The sequence below is a fragment of the Chiloscyllium punctatum genome, chromosome 22, assembly GCF_047496795.1.
Source record: "Chiloscyllium punctatum isolate Juve2018m chromosome 22, sChiPun1.3, whole genome shotgun sequence".
NCBI classification, from domain to species: domain Eukaryota; kingdom Metazoa; phylum Chordata; class Chondrichthyes; order Orectolobiformes; family Hemiscylliidae; genus Chiloscyllium; species Chiloscyllium punctatum.
The window spans coordinates 15059350-15079131 of record NC_092760.1 but is presented as its reverse complement, the minus strand read 5'-3'; the positions used below and the strand labels follow the sequence as shown (position 1 = coordinate 15079131).

Below are 19782 nucleotides of genomic sequence, written 5' to 3'. Positions count from 1 at the left end.
CTATCCAACAATGTAGAACTTCCTGGCTATGTCCTGTACACGCAAAGTAGGAACAGCTCTCACCTAGCCAAATACTGCTTCATTAGTCTAATCTTGGTCATCAATAGTGCTATCAATCAGCACTTGTTTAGCAATCACCTGTCACGGATGCCTAGTTTGGGTAACATCAGAGCTAGCACCCAAACTCATTTCAGCTTTGAATCAAATGTGGACAAAAAAGCTGAATTCAAAGGTTAGGGTAATTGACCTTGGCATCAGGTAATGTTTGAGTGTGGCATTAAGGAGCCCTTGCAAAACAAGTGAATGGGATCAGCAAGTGGCATGCTGGTTGAGGTCATACTTGTTTGTTGGAAATCAGTCATGTCAACAACTGGGACACCTCTGCGGGTGTTCCTCAAGGTTGATACTTGCTAATCAACTGTTAAGAGATGTTATTGCATGTCTCTGGAGCAGGTATGACTTGACAACAGGCCTACTGGATGTGGAGGATGTTTGCTGATTGTGCAATGTTCAGCACAATTTGCATTTCCTCAGGTACCAAAGCAGTCCATGTTCAAATGGATCAAGACCTGAACAATATCCAGGCTGGGGCTGAAAAGTGGAAAGTAACATTCGTGCTGCCAAAGTGCCAAGCAATGACCATCTCCAATAAGAGACAATCTAACCAACATCCCTTGATGTTCCAATACTGAATTCTCCATCATCAACATCCAAAAACTCAACTGTGCTAGCCATTAAAATGTCAGTGGCTACAAGACCAGGTGAGAGGCTAGGAATATTGCAGCAAGTAACTCACCAACTGACTCCACAATCTACAAGGCACAGTTAAGACTGTGATGGATTGCTCCTCAATTGCCTGGATCTGGAGGAACAGGAAAGGGGAGCAGAGGATGGAGGGAACATGGAAGGGGAACGGAGATGGTTGCAAGAGGTGTGGGATGGGCCTTCTGCCTTCAGATTTTGGGGAGTTTGGAAGGAAACTGAAAAGCAGGGCTGCAAGAGTAATAATAATATTACTCCCAGGGCACATGCTAGTGAACAGGAGGATCGATTGAACACGTGACAGGAGAGCTGGTGTGGAAGGAAGGGAGTTTTATTTGTGAGGCATTGGGAACACTTAATGGGCAGTTGGGACATGTTCAACCTGGGCTGGTTTCATCTTAACAAAACTGGGACTGATATCTTTGCAGGGAGATTAGCTAGTGCTGATGCGATTAGTTTAAACTAGCTTGTCAGGGCACTAGGAATCTGAGGAAAGAAGTGAAGTTACTAACTGGAAGGAGAAAGGCTGCTACAAAGAGGAGAAAACCGGGCATTGAGTATGCCTCTAATGTGGAATGATGTCAAAAAGACTAAGTTAAGGGCACACACCATTCACAACAAAATGGATCATCTAAGGACCCAAATATAAGTAAATGGCTAGGATCTAATTGCCAATACAAGAACATAGCTGTGTAGTGTCTAGGACTGGAAACCAAATAATCAAGAATTTTTGATAGTTAACTGCGTAGACAAGAAGGAAAAGGAGGTGGAATTGAGCGGGTGATACAAGATGGGATCAGCATTTTAGCAAGAGAGGATCCCTGATCAGCAGAAAGCTGTGTGTGGAATCTGTTTGGGTAGAACAAAGAAACAACAAGGGGCAATAGGTATTGGTTGATGAAATTTATAGACCTCCAAATGATAGGGTAATGTGGGGCATGGTCTTAATCAGGAGATGAGAGAAGCTTATAACATGAGCAACACTGTAATCATGGGTAACGTCAATCTTCATCTAGACTGTGTAAATCATACCAGCACTAAAGCTGTGAAGGCTGAGTATCTGGACTGTCCTAGGGATGGCTTTCAGCAAAGCATGTTGATTAGAGAGCAGGTGATTTTAGATTTAGCATTGTGATGTAAAAGGGCTAAGTAACCTTGTTATAGAAGAACCTGTTGAGTTAAGACAATATGATAGAATTTTACATCATATTTGAAAGCAAGGTTATTTAAAGTGAAGCAAGAATGTAAAATAAGGGAAAATATTAAATTACAAGGCATAAATCATCTGAGCTCGATTGGACAAATACATTACAAAACATGACTGTATGTAGGCAAATGATAGTCTTTAAAGAACTGTTCTGTCGCTGACAGCAACCTTTCTTCAAGGTGCAATAAACTCAAAAAGGGTCAGTCACCTACAGCTGACAGAGGTAGTTAAGAATTGAATAGGATTAAATCCTGTGACCCGTGGAGTGCCGCAAGGATCGGTGCAGGGTTCACTACTTTTTCGTCATTTATATAAATGATTTGGGTATGAACATAGGTATAGTTAGTAAGTTTGCAGATGACACCAAAATTGGAGGTGTAGTGGATGGCAAAATGGGTTATCTCAGATTACAACAGGATCTGGACCAGATGGGCCAATGGGCTGAGAAGTGGCAGGTGGAGTTTAATTTAGATAAATGTGAGGTGCTACATTTTGGAAAAGCAAATCCGAGCAGGACTTATACACTTAATGGTAAGGTCCTAGGGAGTGTTGCTGAACAAAGAGACCTTGGGGTGCAGGTTCATAGCTCCTTGAAAGTGGAGACGCAGGTAGATAGGATAGTGAAGATGACGTGTGTTATGCTTTCCTTTATTAGTCAGAGCATTGAGTATTGGAGTTGGGAGGTCATGTTGCAGCTGTAGAGGACGTTGGTTGGGCCACTTTTGGAATACTGTGTGCAATTCTGGTCTCCCTCCTATAGGAAGGTTGTTGTGAAACTTAAAAGGGTTCAGAAAAGATTTACAGGGACGTTGTCAGGGTTGGAGGGCTTGAGCTGTGCAGAGAGGGTGACTAGGCTGGGGCTAGAGTGTCGGAGGCTGAGGGGTGACCTTGTAGAGGTTTATAAAAGGGGCATGGATAGGATAAATAGATGAGGTCTTTTCCCTGGAGTGGGGGATTCCAGGACTTGGATGACAAGTTTTGGATGAGAGAGAAAAAATTTAGAGAGATCTAAGGGGCAACATTTCATACAAATGGTGGTACGTATATGGAATAAGGTGCCATAGGAAGTGGTTGAGGCTAGTATAATTACAACATTTAAAAGGCATCTGGATGGGTATATGAAAAGAACCGTTTAGAGGAATATGGACCAGGTGCTGGCAAATGGGACTAGATTAGGTTTGGATATCTGGTCAGCATGGATGAGTTGGATCGAAGGGTCTGTTTCTGTACTGTACATCTCTATGACTATGCCTAAATCCTCCTGAAGCTGCTTTACATTTCCTAATTGGGTTTGACATCCACAAGTTTGGAAATATTACATTTAGCACCCACCTGTGAATTGTTGATATACATTGTGAATAGTTGGACCCTTCCTCATGGCCATGTCGGCCACAGCTGAAGATGAGATGTGTCCGGGCCCAGGATTCTAATGGCCCAGGTTTTGCTTGAGGCTTCTACAGCATCTTCACAGCAGCATGGTTGACCTGGTCTGGCCTGGGAGTCCTTTTCGACAACTTCAGTAACTGTTTTCACTGGTGTTCATCTGCGTTTCCTTGCAGCAGCTTAAGGCTGTGACTCCATGCTGTGTTTTCTTCAACACTGGAATCCCGGGCCAGACCCACCACAAAGTGGGGAATGGTCAGGTCCTTGAAATGGACTAAGTGAACTTTGTATCAAATTCTCTTTTTTTTTTATGCCTTCTGCAATTGTGGATGGACTGTGATCTTGAACTTTTTATTCTGTTCTTCTAATTTATTGCTGATTCTGTACTTTTGAAAGTCTGTAATGCTGGACCTTTTATTCTCTCAATTTTTTTCTGAAGAACTTGTACTCAAGAATCTGTCCACAAGTACCTTTGTGGTGACTTGTAAACTCTCACGTACTCATTTGAGTACATGTGACAATAAAACGTAATTGTATTTTGAATTCAGTACTGGTTCATGACGGTAATTCATTAGTCACTTGTGGGAATGATCCAGTTATTCCTTGAACTTTGGCTAGCAGGCAGAAAACAATTATGAATTCACATCAGTACATTACATCCTGTCCTAGAATTTTGCAAATCAACCTCCTGGGGGTGGGGTGGGGGCACTATATTAAAAGCCTTCTGAAAATCCAAGTAGAGTACGCTAATTGATGTCGCTTAGTCGCATTCTCATAAAACACCAAATTCAAACAGGATATTCCATTCAATATTCAGGATGGCACTACAGACCCCTCATGCTGACTATGCCCAGATTGTTAACATGCGAATGTCTATCTATCCCATCTCTCATAACATATTCTAACATTGCTGATACAAAATTGACAGGTCTGTCGTTACCCTTTTTCATTTTGCTACTTTCTTAAATAGTGGAGTGATACTTCCTACCTTCCAATTCACAGGAATCATTCTAGAATCTATACAATTTTGGAAGATAATCAACAATGCATCAACTATCTCTATAGCCATGTCCTTCAATAGTGATGAAGAGCATCAAGTCCTGGAGATTTATCAATCTTCAGCTCCATCGATTTCTCCAGTACAACGTTTTTATTAATTCTAATTTCCTTTAACTCCTCATTCTCCTAGGCACTTGGATTTTGAATTCTGGGAGGTTTCTGGAATCTTCAGTGAAAACAGACAGAAAATACTCATTTAGCATATCTCTCATTTCTCTCTTCCTTATAAATTCTCCTGAATTTGCCTGCAATGTACCCTCATTTATCTTAGCTAAAATCTTTCCATTTTATATACCTATGGAAGTTGTTAGTCGTTTTTCATGCATATTCCAAGATTGCACTCATTATTCTCAATCTTTCTTTATCTATTTCTTGACCCTTTTTGCTGTATTCTTTTAAAAAAAACTTCCCAGTCCTCAGATTTATTACAATTTCGGACCATTTGGTAAACCTTTTCGTTTACAGTCATAGAAATATACAGCACAGAAACAGACCCTTTGGTACAAATGTTGCAATTGTACCAGCCTCCACCACTTCCTCTGGCAGCTCATTCCATACACGCACCACCCTCTGCATGAAAACGTTGCCCCTTAGGTCCCTTTTATATCATTACCCCCCCCTCACCCTAAACCTATGTCCTCTAGTTCTGGACCCCACCCCCACCCCAGGGAAAAGACTTTGCCTGTTTATCTGTCCATGCCCCTCATGATTTTATAAACCTCTTTGATGTCACCCCTCAACCTCCAACACTCCAGGGAAAACAGCCCCAGCCTGTTCAGTGCCTCCCTATAGCTCAAATCCTCCAACCTTGGCAACATCCTTGTAAATCTTTTCTGAACCCTTTCAAGTTTCACAACATCCTTCTGATAGGAAGGAGACCAGAACTGCACGCAACATGACCTCCCAACTCCTCATACTCAATGCTCTGACATAAAGGAAAGCATACCAAATGCTGCCTTCACTAACCTATCTACATGTGACTCCACTTTCAAGGAACTGCACTCCAAGGTGTCTTTGTTCAGCAACACTACAGAGGACCTTACCATTAAGTGTAAAAAGTCCTGCCCTGATTTGCCTTTCCAAAATGCAACACCTTGCATTTATCTAAATTAAACTCCATTTGCCCATCTGATCAAGATGCTGTTATACTCTGAGGTAATCTTCTTTGCTATACACTACGCTTCTAATTTTGATGTCACCTGCAAACGTACTAACTATATCTCCTATGTTCACATCAAAATCATTTATGTAAATGACAAAAGCAGTGGACCCAACACTGATCCTTGTAGCACTCCACTGGTCACAGGCCTCTAGTCTAAATAACAACCCTCTATCACCACCCTCTGTCTCCGACCTTTGAGCCAGTTCTGTATCCAAATGGCTTGTTCTCCCTGTATTCCATGTGATCTAACCTTGTTAACCAGTCTACCACAAGGAACCTTGTCAAATGCCTTACTGAAGTCCATATAGAGCACATCTACCACTCTGCCCTAATCAATCCTCTTTGTTACTTCTTCAAAAAACTCAATCAAGTTTGTGAGACACGATTTCCCACGCACAAAGCCATGTTGACTATCCCCAATCAGTCCTTGCCTTTCCAAATACATGTACATCCTGTCCCTCAGGATTCCCTCCAACAACTTGCCCACCGCTGCCATCAGGCTCACTGGTCTATGGATCCCCGGCTTGTCCTTACCACCCTTCTTAAATAGTGGCTCCACATTCGCCAACCTCCAGTCTTCTAGCACCTCACGTGTGACTATCAATGATATAATTATCTCAGCGAGGGGCCCAGCAATCACTTTCCTAGCTTCCCACAGAATTCTAGGGTACACCTGATCAGGTCCTGGGGATTTATCCAGCTTTATGCATTTTAAGATCTACAGCACAACCTCCTCATGAAAATGAACATTTTCAAGATGTCACCAATTATTTCCCCACATTATACATCTTCCATGACCTTCTCCGTAGTAAACATTGCTGCAAGATACTCATTTAGTACCTCCCCCATGTCCTGCGATTCCACACATAGGCTGCCTTGCTGATCTTTGAGGAGCCTTATTTTTTCCCTCGTTACGCTTTTGCTCTTGACATATTTATAGGATTCCTTTGGATTCTCCTAGACCCTATTTGCCAAAGCTATCTCATGTCCCCTTTTTTTTCCTCTTAACTTCTTTCTTAAGTATATTCCTACTACCTTTTATACTCTTCTGAGGACTCACTCAATCTCTGCAGTCTGTACCTGACATATGCTTCCTTCTTTCTCTTCACCAAAACCTCAATTTCTCCAGTCAGCCAGCATTCCCTACATGTACCAGCCTTGCCTTTCACCCTAACAGGAACGTACTGTCTCTGGACTCATTATCTCATTTTTTTTAAGGCTTCTCATTTTCCAGCCATCCCTTTACCTGCAAACATCTGCCCTCAATCAGCTTTTGAGAGTTCTTAGGTTAAAAACAAGGACTGCAGATGCTGGAAACCAGAGTCTAGATTAGTGATGCTGGAAAAACACAGCAGATCAGGCAGCATCTGAGGAGCAGGAAAATCAATGTATTGGGCAAAAGCCCTTCATCAGGAATAGAAGCAGAGAGCCTGCAGAGTGGAGAGAGAAATGAGAGGGGGGTGGGGGTTGGGAAGGTATCAAAGAGTACAATAGGTGAATGGGGGTGGAGATGAAGGTAATAGGTCAGAGAGGTGGGTGGAGTGGATAGGTGGAAAGGAAGATAGGCAGGTAGGACAAGTCATGGGGGCGGTGCTGAGCTGGAAGGTTGGAACTGGGGGGAGGGGAGGGGAAATGAGGAAACTGGTCAAGTCCACGTTGATGCCCTGGGGTTGAAGTGTTCCGAGGCGGAAGATGAGGCGTTCTTCCTCCAGGCTTCGGGTGGTGAGGGAGCAGCGGTGGAAGAGGCCCAGGACCTGCATTTCCTCGGCAAAGTGGGAGGGAGAGTTGAAATGTTGGGCCACAGGACGGTGGGGTTGATTGGTGCCGGTGTCCCGGAGATGTCCCTAAAGCGCTCTGCTAGGAGGCATCCAGTCTCCCCAATGTAGAGGAGACCGCAATGGGAGCAATGGATACAATAAATGATATTGGTGGATGTGCAGGTAAAACTTTGGATGTGGAAGGCTCCTTTGGGGCCTTGGATGAGGTGAGGGAGGAGGTGTGGGCGCAGGTTTTGTAATTCCTGCGGTGGCGGGGGAGGGTGGGTTGTAGGGGGGGCAAGGACCTGACCAGGTAGTCACGGAGGGAACGGTCTTTGCAGAAAGGGTTGGGGAGGAAAATATATCCCTGGTGGTGGGGTCCGTTTGTTGGTGACGGAAATGTCGTCAGATGATATTGTTTATGGGAAGGTTGGTAGGGTGGAAGGTGAGCACCAGGGGCGCTCTGTCCTTGTTACAGTTGGAGGGGTGCGGGATGTGGGCGAGATGTGTTGGAGGGCATCTTTAACCACGTGGGAAGGGAAATTGCCGTCTCTAAAGAAGGAGGCCATCTGGTGTGTTCAGTGGTGGAACTGGTCCTCCTGGGAGCAGATACGGCGGAGGAATTGGGAATACGGGATGGCATTTTTGCAGGAGGTAGGTGGGAAGAGGTGTAATCCAGGTAGCTATGGGAGTCGGTGGGTTTGTAAAAAATGGTAGTGTTGAGTTAGTTGTCATTAATGGAGATGGAGAGGTCCAGGAAGGGGAGGGCGGTGTCAGAGATGGTCCAGGTGAATTTAAGTTTGGGGTGGAATGTGTTGGTGAAGTTGATGAACTGATCAACCTTCTCGTGGGAGCATGAGGTGGCGCCAATGCAGTCATCAAGGTAGCGGAGGAAGACGTGGGGAGTGGTGCTGCTGTAACTACGGAAGATGGACTGTTCTACGTAGCTAACAAAGAGACAGGCATATCTGGGGCCCATACGGATGCCCATGGCTACCTCTTTGGTCTGGAGGAAGTGGGAGGATTCGAAGGAGAAATTGTTAAGGGTGAGGACCAGTTCAGCCAAACGAATGAGTGTGTTGGTGGAGGGTACTGTTGGGGATGTTGGGAGAGGACAAAACAGAGGGTTTGGAGGCCCTGGTCATGGTGGATGGAGGTGTGGAGGGATTGGATATCCATGGTGAAGATGAGGTGTTGGGAGCCAGGGAAACTGAAGTCTCGGAGGAAGTGGAGGGCGTGGGTGGTGTCTTGAACGTATGTGGGGAGCTCCTGGACTTGGCTAATACCGTCAAAATTGGCTTTCCTCCAATTTACAACTTCAATTTCTTGATCCAGTCTATCCTTTTACATCACGATCTTGAAACTAGTAGAATTTTGGTCGCTGGCCCCAAAGTTCTCCCCCATTGACACCTCAGTCACCTGCCCTGCCTTACTTCCCAAGTGTAAGTTAAGTTTTGCACCTTCTCCAGTAGGCACATCCACATACTGAATCAGAAAATTTTATTGTGTACACTTAACAAATGCCTCTCCATCTAAATCCTTAACACTATGGCAGTCCCAGTCTATGTTTAGAAAGTTAAAACTGAGATCTCTACAAATCTGTTTCTCAATTTCCCAAAAACTATTGAGGGGCCTATAATACACTCCCAATAAGGTGATCATCCCTTTTTTTATTTCTCAGTTCCACCCAAATAACCTACCTGGACATATTCCCAGGAATATCCTCCCTAAGTACAGCTGTAGTGCTATCCCTTATCAAAAATGCCAACCCCCTCCTCTCTTGCTAATGACAGTCGTTCTGCTAGCTGTTGGTACAGGGTCCTTTAAATTCATCAGGAGCTGTTTCAGTATGATGGTAGTCAAGAGTGTGGTGCTGGAAAAGCACAACAGGTCAGGCAGCATCTGAGGAGCAGGAAAATCGATGCTTCAAGCAAAAGCCCTTCATCAGGAATGAGTCTGGGAGCCCCGGGGGATAGAAGTAAATGGGAGGGGAGGTGGGGCTGGGAGGAAAGTAGCTGAGAGTGCAATTGGATTTTCCTGCTCCTCAGATGCTGCCTGACCTGCTGTGCTTTTCCAGCACATCTGCAGTTCTCACTTTCGCCTCAGTGTGGTGGTAGGTTTATGGGCTATTGTGATGCCTAGGGACTGGAGTACGTTGGACAAACGAGCAGGAAACTAGCCACCAGGATAGGTGAGCACCAACTAGTTACCAAAAGACATGACGAACTATAACTGGTATCCGTGCACACAGGTGAAGAACATCAGCTTGACTGGGGCAATACATCTATCCTGGGACAGGCTCGAGGGTTGGCATTCAAACCAGAACTCCATGAACAAACCTATAGATTTGGACCCCACTTACCAACTTCTCAAAAACAGAACAGGAAATGACATCACCTACTACAACAAACTGACACCATAAATAGCAAGTGGGACATAACACCAGTCCTTCACTGGAGCCTCACTGATGTTACCTAGCATGGTGACGAAATGTCTGAGAACAAATCTACCAGCTCAGTGAGCAAATTTGCAACCTGACTCTTGTTTGCTGGTTGATAAAATGTTCATTTGATTCAAACAGACTTTGTTTATTTCATGTTGGTTTTATGACATGGCCAACCTGTGATCAGGTGATTGTGGCAAATATTTTGTCTTTTTCAATTTTAAAATCGTTTGGATTCATGAAGTCCAGGTGCTAATATGTATTCCATATCTGCTGTGACAATACATTAAAACTATTTACATCATATAGTGAGGAGCAGCATCTATGTTACTGCAGTGTTTGTCATCAATGTGGCAGTCTATTTGAATTTCTCACTAAAGAGGGATTAGCAAATCTGGTTGCTGAGTTCACTTGAAGCTCTACGTGTCATAGAGATGTACAGCATGGAAACAGACCCTTCGGTCCAACTCGTCCATGCCAACCAGATATCCCAACCCAATTTGTCTCACCTGCCAGCACCCAGCCCGTATCCCTCCATACCCTTCCTATTCATATACCCATCCAAATGCCTCTTAAATGTTGCAATTGTACCAGTCTGCACCACGTCCTCTGGCAGCTCATTCCATACACGTACCACCCTCTGCGTGAAAATGTTGCCCCTTAGGTCTCTTTTATATCTTTCCCCTCCCACCCTAAACCTATGCCCTCTAGTTCAGGACTCCCCGACCCCAGGGAAAAGACTTTGTCTATTTATCCTATAGATGCCCCTCATAATTTTGTAAACCTCTTGTAAACCCCTCAGCCTCCGCTCCAGGGAAAACAGCCTTTTCGGCCTCTCCCTGTAGCTCAGATCCTCCAACCCTGGCAACATCCTTGTAAATCTTTTCTGAACCCTTTCAAGTTTCACAACATCTTTCTGATAGGAAGGAGACCAGAATTGCACGCAATATTCCAACAGTGGCCTAACCAATGTCCTGTACAGCTGCAACATGACCTCCCAACTCCTGTACTCAATACTCTGACCAATAAAGGAAAGCATACCAAACGCCTTCTTCACTATCCTATTTACCTGCAACTCCACTTTCAAGGAGCTATGAACCTGCACTCCAAGGTCTCTTTGTTCAGCAACACTCCCTAGGACCTTACCATTAAGTGTATAAGTCCTGCTAAGAGTTGCTTTCCCAAAATGCAGTACCTCACATTTATCTGAATTAAACTCCATCTGCCACTTCTCAGCCCATTGGCCCCTCTAATCAAGATCCTGTTGTAATCTGAGGTAACCCTCTTTGCTGTCCACTACACCTCCAATTTTGGTGTCATCTGCAAACTTACTAACTGTACCTCTTATGCTCGCATCCAAATCATTTATGTAAATGACAAAAAGTAGAGAACCCAGCACCGATCCTTGTGGCACTCCACTGGTCACAGGCCTCCAGTCTGAAAAACAACCCTCCACCACCACCCTCTGTCTTCTACCTTTGAGCCAGTTCTGTATCCAAATGGCTAGTTCTCCCTGTATTCCATGAGATCGAATCTTGCTAATCAGTCTCCTATGGGGAACCTTGTCGAACGCCTTACTGAAGTCCATATAGGTCACTTCTACTGCTCTGCCCTCATTAATCCTCTTTGTTACTTCAAAAAACTCAATCAAGTTTGTGAGACATGATTTCCCATGCACAAAGTCATGTTGACTATCCCTAATCAGTCCTTGCCTTTCCAAATACATGTACATCCTGTCCCTCAGGATTCCCTCCAACAACTTGCCCACCACCGAGGTCAGGTTCACTGGTCCATAGTTCCCTGGCTTGTCTTTACTGCCCTTCTTAAACAGTGTCACCACGTTTGCCAACCTCCAGTGTGTCGAATCAGGTCTCAGTGGGCTTAACTCAAAAGTTGTAATTTCGACTTATTTCATTTGTTCTTCGTCTAACTGCATATATTTATGATCAATGTTCAACTTTTCATCACTAATTATCACAATATTAAAAATGTGCAGGTTAGGTGAATTGGCCATGCTAAGTTGCCCGTAGTGTTAGGTGAAGGGGTAAATGTAAGGGAATGGCTCTGGGTGGGTTACACTTCGATGGACTTGTTGGGCCGAAGTGCCTGTTTCCACACCAAGTAATCTTATCTAAAATTTAGTGAACATCTGCTTGCTAATGAATAAGATTTTGCGATCTGAAGCAGGACAGATATCACGATGTTATTGAGTTGGAAACTGGCAGCCTTCATACAGATCTCTGGAGAGCGCCAGACTTATCAGATTTAGTTCATGGAAGGCATTTCCTTTAGTTTGATACTATCTTTTACCACCTAATCAATGACCAATCCATCTTACAAAGTTGCCTCTGAATGTTTGTACCTGTTAGTAGTCTCTTCCTATCTAATTCCACTACTTAATGCTTCACATTTTTAGTTCCTGTCATGGGATCATGTTTATAGCCTCAGAGTGCAGGGCCAACCCTTTAGAACTGAGATGAGGAGAAATTTCTTCAGCTGGGGATGGTGAATTTGTGGAACTGATGGCTGCAGAGGCCAAGTTATTAAGGCTGAGGTAGCTGTGCCCTTACTAAAGGGATCAGAAGGAAGAAGGCAGGAGAGTGGGATTGTGAAACATATCAGCTGCAATTGACTGGTGGAGTAGACTCGATGGGCCAAATGGCCTAATTATGCACCTGCATCTTATTGCTTTGTCTGTGTTAACATTTCACCCCTTTAGTTCAAACTGCTGCATGCATTCAGATGTAGGGCCTTCGACTGTGTGTGGTGTTCTTTGCAGATGTACTCTTAGATATTATCTGGCTGATCGTTTAAAGATGATATTGCACACCTCTGGAGTGGGTGGGATTTGAACCCTGGTCTCTTGGCTCAGGGATAGGGGTACTACCACTGCACCTCAAGAACCCACCTCATGCCGTCTTTTGCACGTGTCCTGTCCCTTCCTGTCAAGTCGTCATCACACAGAAGTTGCTGTTCTGCTCTGTGACTTTGGTGTTAGCTCATAGCTCTCTCTACTGCTCCAATTGTAAAGTTCTTCAGTACACTGCTCCAAGAATACTGAAACTGTTGGCAGACCCAACAATATAGCTCCCACCTTCCCCAAGACTGGTGCTCTCTTGCAATTATAGAACCAGTCTAAACCAAATACTTAATACCTAATTTCACCTCCTCTAGCAGACAGCATGCTTATCCCTGTCCAAATCTGGAAAAACTTTAAACACCTACTTTGAATTAAATACTAACTGCAAGCAAGGCTAGATTTTTTTTCTCTCAAAAAAGATTAACCGTTTGTGATTCACTCCCTGTTCACAAACTTTGCGTTTTGTAACAAGCTGCATTCTATGATTCTAGTTACTTTTTAAATGTAGTTACTGTTGAAAATAGTGTGTGAGATGCATAGCAAGCTCCCTCAAACAGCAATGTGTTAATGACTGGATACTCTTTTTTTTTAGTGATATTAATAGTGGGATAAATATTTACAAAGACACTAGGAAATATTCCTTTGCTTTTCTTCAAAGTCAGATCTTTTATACTCCTCTGAGAGGTGTACTGTTTTATCTGAAAGACATCACTTCTGCGATTTCTCTGCAGTACTGCACTGAAGTTTGTACTCCAGAATTAATGAAAGCTACCTACAGGTTGCCTGCCTATTGCTATTATTGTTATGTAGGTTCCAGATATTTTTGAATCAACCTGTTCAAAGATGGCCTTACACACCTCTGCAGCAGCTAGCATCTGGCACCTTATTCTCATAGAATCCCGACAGCATTCGGCCCGTGGAATCCACGTCGATTCTCCAAAGAGTATCCCATGCAAAGCAATCCCCGCCCCAACTTATTCCTGTATTTCCCATGGCTAATCCACTTAACCTGCACAAACTGTGGGAGGAAACCAGAGCACCCAAGGAAGCCCCGACAGATGGAGGGAGATTGTGCTCGCTCCACACAGACATTGCCCGAGGCTGGAATTGAGCCCAGGTCTCTGGCACTGTGAGGCAGAGTGCTAACCAGTGAGCCACCATGCTGCCCCACATTGATGGGCAATGCGATGGTAGTCCTTTGATTTGATGATGACTGTTGCTCACGACCCTGATTAGAGGTCCTGAATTTTCACGTGACTGACCACCTCTTTGAACACAAGATTGTCTCATGAGGTAATGGGATCTGGACAACAGGATTTGCTTCCTTTTCTTTTCTTTGTCTGCTGCCGCTCTCTCTCAATAAGACATAGGGTGTGAAAGGCTAATGCAACTTGATGGGCAAGTTTGTCTCCATTCTGAACAATGACTTGTAAACTTACTCCCAATAGAGTCATAGAGATGTACAGTGTGGAAACAGACCCTTCAGTCCAACCAGTCCAGATATCCCAACCCAATCTAGTCCCACCTGCCAGCACCCGGCCCATATCCCTCCAAACCCTTCCTATTCATATACCCATCTAAATGTCTTTTAAACGTTGCAATTGTACCAGCCTCCACCACTTCCTCTGGCAGCTCATTCCATACACATACCACCCTCTGTGTGAAAAAGTTGCCCCTTACATCCCCTTTGCATCTTTCTCCTCTCACCCTAAACCTATGCTCTTAGTTCTGGACTCCCCAACCCCAGGGAAAAGACTTTGCCTATTTTTCCAAACATTGCCTCTTACAAAAACAAAGTGCAAACCTACTGTCCAGTGCCCTCCATAATTTGCACTTGATATTTACGAAGTCTCCCTGTCCACTGTACTCTGCAATCCAATTCAGTTTCACTGTTTGCAGAGCCGAAAAAAATCCCTCCTTCTGTAGCCATCACTCACTCAGCGAGTTGAACGCAGGCCGCCTAGCTGAGTGCTAAAAGGCACTGCCAGGCACCACAACAGCCCTTGAGCAGGTTCTGTGCTGGAATGGAGAATTGAGAGCTTAGGTTATGCTGCATTACATTATCGAAAGATAGGGACTGAGAAAGGTCTATGCTGAAGACTTTTATCGATTTCAAATGTCCTGTTCCAAAATAGGAATTCAATAGGAAATTAAATTGGCTTTTAGAAATTGTATGTAGCTCGCTTGTATTATATTCAGAGTCATGTAGATTTGCTGCATATGGGAGCTGGCTTAGGGCATTGCAGTTATATCTAAGGAACGAATGCTGGAAGTCTGTCTCCTAATTGATGATGTGTGTTTTACGCAAGAGCCTGTTATATGATATGAACTGTTAGTGATGATTCAGTGCAGTTCGTTATCACTAATAAATTATCAGTCCAAATGGCGCCAACACCCACAGGCTCATGGTGAATCTCTCAATTCTGAGATTTCTAAAAATAGTTCTGGGCTAAATTTTTGAAAACTTTTTTGTGTTCAACCAAGTGAGAAATTTTAGTGCTGGCTAATGGCGTATACTCTGAGTTCAGCTGTAGCTGCCTTTATGTTAAGGCTGAAGCCTGTTCACCCAGCCTCCGGGAGAGCAGTCTTCTCTCCCTAAATTTTCCCTCCTACCACGTCAGTCATCATCAAGTGGGGCTGCTAATCCATCCTGGATTCAGCAGAATTTTATTTGTCAACTTGGACTTTTTTTTTATAAATTCTGGTTCAGCATAGGAAATAGAAGCTGGAGGAGTGGGCCACCATTTAACGTGGTCATGGCTGAATCTCAATGCCATTTTTCCATTTGTCTTTGATATTGTTAATATCTAGACTTCTATCAATCTACCTAATGATTGAGCTTTCACAGGATTTAGGACTAAAGCATTCCAATGATACTCCTGTCCCTGTTTTTTTTTAAAAAAATCCTCTTTAGCTTACTGCTAAATAGCCTACCTTCTCTGAGACTGGGCCTTGCAAGTATACAAATTAATTTCACGTTGGATCTTATCAAGAAGTACTTTGAATGTCAGTCTGCATTTGGAGATGCCAGTGATGGACTGGCAAAGTTTAAAACACCAGGTTATAGTCCAACAGGTTTATTTGGAAGCACTAGCTTTTGGAGCGCTGCTCCTTCATCAGGTGGTCCTCCTTCATCACAGCTACCTGACGAAGGAGTGGTGCTCTGAAAGCTAGTGCTTCCAAATAAACCTGTTGGACTATAACCTGGTGTGGTGTGATTTTTTTTTTAAAGTCTGCATTTGAACTCTGGTCTTGCGTATGAAAAGCTAGTGCTTGACCCATTGAAACTCCTAGAGGCCTTTTTTTTTTAAAAAACAGACTTGCAGTGGTATAGTTACAAAACCTGAGGTCAGCAAGGTTTTTATAGAACAAATCAACAATTAACTATAACATTGGGAAAGGGGAAGGGGGTGTTGGTGATAAGGAGGAGGAGGGGAGTGTAAGATAGGCAGTGAATGAAAAATGTTCTTTAGCTTTATTATGTCTTACCCAATTCAGCCCTTATGATTTACAGGACACTCCAGCTAACTAACTTGTGCAGATAGCTGTCATTAATGTAACGTTGCAGCAGCTATTGTTCTCTCTGCAACAAACCACATTTTTTCAGTCCACATAACATTGCTTTCACAAAATTCACAAGTGACTGACAAAAACAAATACACATCCAAGCAAGGTTGTGCATTAGCAACAGGGCAACTAATCTGTTCAATTTTGTGGGTTATCTGGTTTGCTTGGTAAGCTACAAAGAGCCCATCTAGGATGGTTAGCAACATTTATCATTTGTTCATGCGTGATTCTTGATTTTTAAAAAAAAGACCTTGCTGCATTTGGTAATATTGCGAAAGTGCTTGTTGATAAGGAAGTAACATTCATGGAGTTAAATCATATCTGCAAGTTTAAGTGAAATGTAAATATAAAGAAAGACATAATGTAACAAAAAAGACAGCATCCAATATTAATGTCTGAAATTTCAAAATGTTCAGCAAAGTTGTGAACTGCTCACTTTTTATATAGGTCACCCTTTGGGGACGCAAGTTATCATTGAGTGACAAAATGAGCTTGAGGGATTATATGATTTTAACCTGTTCCTGTCATAAGTAGCAGATTTCTAAGCTCCTTGCTTGACCTGTGCTGAGAAAGACTGAATGTGTGCTGATAGTGAGGATTTGGCAAATATGCATTAAGTAGGTTTCTCTGAATATTCTCTCATTAGAATCAGAGTCATACAGCACGGAAACAGACCCTTCGGCCCAAATCATCCAATGAATTACAGTCATAGTGATGTACAGTCTGGAAACAGACCCTTCGGTCCAACCCGTCCATGCCGACTAGATATCTCAACCCAATCTAGTCCCAATTGCCAGCACCCAGCCCATATCCCTCCAAACCCTTCCTATTCATATACCCATCCAAATGCCTCTTAAATGTTGCAATTGTACCAGCCTCCACCACTTCCTCTGGCAGCTCATTCCATACACGTACCACCGTCTGCGTGAAAAAGTTGCCCCTTAGGTCTCTTTTATATCTTTCCCCTCTTACCCCAAACCTATGCCCTCTCGTTCTGGACTCCCCGACCCCAGGGAAAAGACTTTGTCTATTTATCCTATCCATGCCCCTCATAATTTTGTAAACCTCTTGTAAACCCCTCAGCCTCCGACGCTCCAGGGAAAACAGCACCAGCCTGTTCAGCCCTCCAACCCTGGCAACATCCTTGTAAATCTTTTCTGAACCCTTTGAAGTTTCACAACATCTTTCCGATAGGAAGGAAACCAGAATTGCACGCAATATTCCAACAGTGGTCCAACCAATGCCCTGCAGAGCCGCAACATGACCTCCCAACTCCTGTACTCAATACTCTGACCAATCAAGGAAAGCATACCAAACGCCGCCTTCACTATCCTATCTACCTGCGACTCCACTTTCAAGGAGCTATGAATATGCACTCCAAGGTCTCTTTGTTCAGCAACACTCCCTAGGACCTTACCATTAAGTGTATAAGTCCTGCTAAGATTTGTTTTCCCAAAATGCAGCACCTCGCACTTCTCAGCCCATTGGCCCATCTGGTCCAGATCCTGTTATAATCAGAGGTAACCCTCTTCACTGTCCACTACGCCTCCAATTTTAGTGTCATCTGCAAACTTACTAACTGTACCTCTTATGCTCACATCCAAATCATTTATGTAAATGACAAAAAGTAGAGGACCCAGCACCGATCCTTGTGGCACTCCAATGGTCACAGGCCTCCAGACTGAAAAACAACCCTCCACCACCACCCTCTGTCTTCTACCTTTGAGCCAGTTCTGTATCCAAATGCCTAGTTCTCCCTGTATTCCATGAGATCTAACCTTGCTAATCAGTCTCCCATGGGGAACCTTGTCGAACGCCTTACTGAAGTCCATATAGATCACATCTACTCATCTGCCCTCATCAATCTTCTTTGTTACCTCCTTAAAAAACTCAATCAAGTTTGTGAGACTTGATTTCCCACACACAAAGCCATGTTGACTATCCCTAATCAGTCCTTGCCTTTCCAAATACATGTACATCCTGTCCCTCAGGATTCCCTCCAACAACCTGCCCACCACCGAGGTCAGGCTCACTGGTCTATCGTTTCCTGGCTTGTCTTTAACGCCCTTCTAAAACAGAGGCACCCCGTTTGCCAACCTTCAGTCTTCTGGCACCTTACCTGTGACTATCAGTGATACAAATATCTCAGCAAGTGGCCCAGCAATCACTTTTTTAGCTTCCCACAGAGTTCTCAGGTACGCCTGATCAGGTCCTGGGGATTTATCCACCTTTAACCATTTCGAGACATCCAGCACTTCCTCCTCTGTAATCTGGACATTTTGCAAGATGTTGCCAACTATTTCCCTACAGTCTATATCTTCCATATCCTTTTCCACAGTAAATACTGATGCAAAATATTCATTTAGTATCTTCCCCCATTTTCTGTGGCTCCACACAAAGGCCGCCTTGCTGATCTTTGAGGGGCCCTATTCCCTCCCTAGTTACCCTTTTGTCCTTAATATATTTGTAAACACCCTTTGGATTCGCCTTAATTCTATTTGCCAAAGCTATCTCATGTCCCCGTTTTGCCCTCCTGATTTCCCTCTTAAGTATACTCCTACTGCCTTTATACTCTTCTAAGAATTCACTCGATCTATCCTATCTGTACCAGACACAAGATTCCTTTTTTTAACCTTAACCAAGCCCTCAATTTCTTTAGTTGTCCAGTATTCCCTATACCTACCAGCCTTCCCTTTCACCCTGACAGGAATATACTTTCTCTGGATTCTTATTATCTCATTTCTGAAGGCTTCCCATTTTCCAGCCGTCCCTTTACCTGCGAACATCTGCCCCCCAATCAGCTTTTGAAAGTTCTGGCCTAATACCGTTAAAATTGGGCCTTTCTCCAATTTAGAACTTCAACTTTTAGATCTGGTCTATCCTTTTCCATCACTATTTTAAATCTAATAGAATTATGGTCGCTGGTCCCAAAGTGCTCCCCCACTGACACCTCAGTCACCTGCCCTGCCTTATTTCCCAAGAGTAGGTCAAGTTTTGCACCTTCTCTAGTAGGCACATCCACAAACTGAATCAGAAAATTATCTTGTACACACTTAAGAAATTCCTCTCCATCTAAACTTTTAACATTATGCCAATCCCAGTCGATGTTTGGAAAGTTAAAATCCCCTACCATAACGACCCTATTATTCTTACAGATAGCTGAGATCTCCTTACAAGTTTGTTTCTCAATTTCCCTCTGACTATTGGGGAGTCTATAATACAATTCCAATAAGGTTATCATCCCTTTTTTATTTCACAGTTCTACCCAAATAACTTCCCTGGATGTATTTCTGGGAATATCCTCCCTTAGAACAGCTGTAATGCTATCCCTTACCAAAAATGCCACTCCCTCTCCTCTCTTGCTTCCCTTTCTATCCTTCCTGTAGCATTTGTATCCTGGAACATTAAGCTGCCCATCCCTGAGCCATGTTTCTGTAATTGCTATGATATCCCAGTCCCATGTTCGTAACCATACCCTGAGTTCATCTGCCTTCCCTGTTAGGCCCCTTGCATTGAAATAAATGCAGTTTAATTTATTAGTCCTACCTTGTCCGTGCCTGCCCTGACTGTTTGACTCACTTC

General features: G+C 43.6%; 1 protein-coding gene across 2 annotated transcripts in view; it reads left to right on the top strand.

Moving 5' to 3' along the window:
• Positions 1 to 19782, top strand: part of pdhx (pyruvate dehydrogenase complex component X) — a 213990-nt gene that overhangs the window by 1249 nt on the left and 192959 nt on the right. The window lies entirely within an intron of this gene.